Here is a 4,844-nt window from a genome sequence, read left to right on the forward strand (position 1 = left end):
CCCAATTAACAAAAAAATGCACATGTAAGACACCAATAACTAATGCCAAAGCTGACGATTCTCAAGCATCCAACAGAAAAATTCCACTTCACAAAGTTGCCTTGCTAACATCTATTGCAACAATAATCAAAATAATTAATAATCCTTGTTGTTCCTAATTAATCCCTTTAAACAGGTTCATTATAATAATATTCCAAGAAATCCATACTAATGTAACTCTCTCCCCACTGCTGAACAAAGAATTCAATCTGGTTATTGCAAATATGCTAAATTAAATAAGATCATGACAAGACTTTGAAAGTTAAGTAAATTGGATGAATTAGCAACCAACCAAATACAATAGCCGTTCATCTATTTGTATAAAAGCATTTCATACTTCTCCCAGTTTATTTGTCATGATATCAGTAAGGACCCTGAACCATCATAGATTTCAGCTGTCTCCAACCTATCCCATTATGGGCCTAAGAATTAAAAATAAGAATGATAATGGAAACACAATAGCTAATTGTTTAGAAACAGAACCAACCATCAATACGAAGTAGCTACTCCTTAAACTAGAGAGTTGAGGCATATATTTATAAAGCACATCAAAATGATGCAAATAATGTAACTTGAATCTTAGAAACTTTGGAAAAGATAATATTAATTATACCAAAAAAATACAGGAATAAAAGAAAAGAAAATATAGAAGAAAGCTTGCTACCAAATGATGTAAAACTTAATACAAAACAATGAGTTAAAATTAAACCATTCGGATCAAAGAAAATAGTTAAAAGCTGTCTACAGGAAGAGGCTAGTAAATACTCACCTAAAACAGCTCAATCGTATGTGTCTATTTATGAGAGAAATTTTATAAGAATTTCAGTACTAACATATATGGAAACATTGACCATAACAGATTTCAGCTGCTCATTTTACTTGTGACATTAAAAATATTGATCTCACTCAACAAAGACCCAGAGCATGAGCTAATAACATCATAAGCAATATGATATTATTCAAAGCAAAATAAAGGCAAGCTATCATGAACAGAGCATCCAAATCAATAAAAAATTTAAAATTATACTTCCAACTAATTTTACCACAGGTAAAATAAAAAAGTGAAATGTCAAAAACTTATTGTCTTAAAGACAAGAAAAATGAAGTTATAGACCATAAATGAAAAAAGCAGGTCAATTCGAATGCATGTACAGGGTCATGCTATTTGAAACAGAAGAAGCGGGCCAACTTAAAAGCTGCGATGGTACCAAGGAACTGAAAAATCTGATTAGATCCAAAGTCTGATGTAATGTTATCTAACTACAAAAAGGTAAGAACTGTTCAAAATTTTGCACATCACTGAAAAAGTCCCTGCAAGAGACAATCACTGTAATCAGGAACCATAATTGAGGTAATGTCAAGAGCTGTCCAAGATTAAAGAGGACATTAGCCTCTATCTCTTCAATGATATGATTAAGAAAATCAAATTCTGGCCCCATTGAACAAAACCTGCTGCAATAGTGTCAGAAAATCAACCTTATTAGTAATATCTAGATATTTTAAACTAGTTCTGTGAAAATTATATTAGGCTTACACGATGGAACAGAATGACCAATATTTCATGATAAATCATACATGAGGACTGATATCCTGCTACTTTAAAAGGTGTAGACCGTACATAATAAACACTTTCTTCATACACTGCATGAAAACTTTTTTCAACAAACCATAAGAGAGTCTGATTTATCAAACTAAATGCCTCGAGACCCATATTGGGAGGCTAAATAGTTTCACTTTCAGATATCTCCTTTCCATCCTTGGCATGAATTTCTTCTAAATTTGGCACTGGCTCAAAGGCTTATGCATATCTTATGCTGATGTCACCACCCCATCTCAGACAAAAAATGCTCATATTCAGCATCTACAGCTTTGTTCTCCTGCTTAGGAGGGAAAGAAGCCCATTGAGAAGGGGTCCCACTCCCTGTTGAAGGTACTGATGTATACGGTGGAGGTAATGGAGTAGCCATATTGGTTGGGGGAACTGGCAGAGGTACTGATGTGCATTGTGGAGGTAACGGAGAAGCCATATTGCTTGGGGGAACTGGCGGTGGTGCATAATAGGGCTGATATGGAGGCATGCTGGGTTTGTTCTCTGAAAATTGTGGCATTCCACCAGGAGGTGGAGCATCTAACCATGGTGGATGGGTGCTTAATTCATTTCCTGAAACTAGTTCAGCACCTGGGGGTGTTAGCATTCCAGGGACTTGTTGAGATCCCGGCAGGCCCGACATTCCTGATACATACTGTGTTCCTGGTCGAGCCTGTATTCCTGAAATTTGTTGAGATGTTGATGACCCTTGCATAAATTGGACCTGATGAGCTCTCACCTGGCTTTGCATACTATCATGCATTTGTGTTGCAGGCAAAGGAATCTGATAGGGGTTATATGGAACATATTGAGGTGGTGGAGCATTGTAAGGGTCTTTCTGAACTGGATTCTCAGAAAGAGGTGGCATTCTAAAGGTGTGATTGTTCGGAAATTGACCATAAGAAGACTGTGCAACCCACGGAGGAGGTCCATAGCCCCCAGGAGTCACTGGTTTTGGAGGCTGTGGTTGCTGTTGAACGAATGCCCCTCCTGCAGGTCCCAATCCAGAGCCAGGAGGAAGCGGAGCTCGTCCTGCTACCCTTACTGCCAGAGTCTTTCCTTCCAATTTATATCCGTTCATATGTGTAACTGCTTGGGCAGCACAGCCTGCATCAAAATATTTAACAAAACCATAACCTTTGCTAGTACCATTCATTCGATCTTTGATAATTTTGCCTTCCTCGATTCTCCCAAAAGAAGAGAACAGCTGAATTAACCAGTCATCATCCACAGTATGGGGCAAATATCCAACATATAAATTCGTATCATCTATTTCTTTATTCACTTTATTGTCAGGAGTAAATCCTAAACCTGGGCGTGCATGTTGTGAGGAGCCCGAACTACCAGATCCGCTGTCCACTCCCCGAAAACCTGTTCCTGTGTTTCCCCAACCTCCAGCTCCCCCTGCCCAAGGTGTATTGCTTGGAAGAGCTGGTCGGTGAAAATCAGTGATGCTTTTTTCCATTGATCCTTCAGGCCCTCCTCCTCCGAGTTCGGCCAAAAAACTGCGGTATTCATCATCCATCTTGGCCCCCTGCAATGATCCTTTCATTGGGCAATCAATGGTCGGATGCCCACCATCACCGCATATCCGACACAAAACATCACTCTTAAATGTTGAATTACGATTTGGACATGCATATTGTCTATGGCCTGGTTCACCGCACAGCCTACAGAATTCATCATCTCTTATTGTACCATTCAAGGCAGCCAATTCCCTCAATTGTGCACGTTTGTGCTCATTTCTCCCTTCATCCACAGGAACAAGTAATTTTTCAAGCATATCGACAGCCTGATCCAGCGATTCCTGATCATCTGCTTCCACCAGAACGTGCAGGTCTTCATTTTCATATGGGTCTGGCTTTATATCACGTTTCTGCTGAGACCGGCCTTCCTTTATAGATCCCTTCCCTCGAATGACTATCTTTGCGCCCGTTTCTTTTTCCATCCTTTTCTGTGTGTTTCCTCGTGGCCCAATAATGAGCCCAATAAAATTATAGCCAGGGTATTCTTTCATGGGAATGTAAAGTTTCTTATAAAGTTTAGGAGGCCTGTAGTCTGCGGGAGGCTTGAAAGACGGATTTTTCTTAATCAACATTGAGATGATCTCTTGCCTCTCCCTGGAAAGCTTCTCCCGGGCTCTGAATTCTCTAGTGTTTATTCTAATACCCAAGTTGTCATAGAGGGGCTCGGGAGAGGGAGACCTTCCTCCCTCTGCACTGTCATCAACAACCTGCCCAGACTGGAGCCTCCTATTGATGTCTAAAAGTTGGAGACTTAGTGCTTGCACTTGAGGATCTGATTCCCCACCACCCATCTGCAACTCCTTTATGAATTCAGGCAGCCCCAGTGCAAATAAGTTCTGCCGCTCGTCTGCAGCCCATCTGGACTTCGACTTTCTTTTCCTCCCTGCGTCTCCTTCTGCTTCTGCTTCGGGATCCCATCGGCTGCGTCTTTTCTTCCCACCATTTATTTGCCCCTCATTTTCACCGTCCCCTACATTCTCCATGTGCCCCTCATTTTCACCGCCTCCCTCATTCTCCTTATGCCCCTCATTCTCCTCATGCCCCTCGTCCTCGTGCTCATGTTCATCCATTTTCTACTCTAGGGCATAGTTCTGAAATCTACTCTTGTTCAAACGCACGAGAACATCACTAATAACAATAACTGAGAGCAGTGGAAAATTTTATACTCATACCTCAAGAGATTGCAGATAACAGAAACTCGAAGATCAGAGCGATAGAATACACTGCACCTTCAAACACTTCCCCATATGAAGTTAAAAATCAACCAGGCACGCCCCAAATGGGAAGAGAACGGAAATGGACGCAGAAAGAACACTCCGAACGACCGAGCGTAGTCATGTTCAGAGCTATCCTTCACGGAGTGAAATTTTGGCCAATACGGAGTACCCGGGCCTACGAAGGAGAAGTTTAGGAGAATTTAAAAATGCTTGATTTAGGTTATAGTAGATGTGTTATTATATTTTAGGTCGTGTTCTATTTAAGAGGTTTTATAGACCTTTGTGTCTTTAGCTTGTTATTAAAATCTTTTATTTATTTATTTGACTCGTAAGTTTTTTTAGTTTCAATTTGTAACTTATTTCTTAAGACAGCTCTTTAGTAGTAAGATTCACATTATCTAATTAGTCGATAGGCTTCTTCTATAAGGTTGCTTGCAACAGGCAATTGTCTCACACCTAAAAATAAGGTATCAG

At 40.2% G+C, this 4,844-nt stretch overlaps 1 pseudogene across 1 annotated transcript; it reads right to left on the reverse strand.

Moving 5' to 3' along the window:
- Positions 1-1,241: 1,241 nt before the first annotated feature.
- Positions 1,242-4,577, reverse strand: LOC149562222 (splicing factor-like protein 1 pseudogene; annotated as a pseudogene). The gene has a single exon (XR_016363902.1). The product of XR_016363902.1 is annotated as a splicing factor-like protein 1 pseudogene (transcript).
- Between the last annotated feature and the right edge of the window lie 267 nt (positions 4,578-4,844).

This window comes from Cupressus sempervirens, chromosome 4 (genome assembly GCF_028749045.1).
Source record: "Cupressus sempervirens isolate cs-2001-9-10 chromosome 4, ASM2874904v1, whole genome shotgun sequence".
NCBI classification, from domain to species: Eukaryota; Viridiplantae; Streptophyta; class Pinopsida; order Cupressales; family Cupressaceae; genus Cupressus; species Cupressus sempervirens.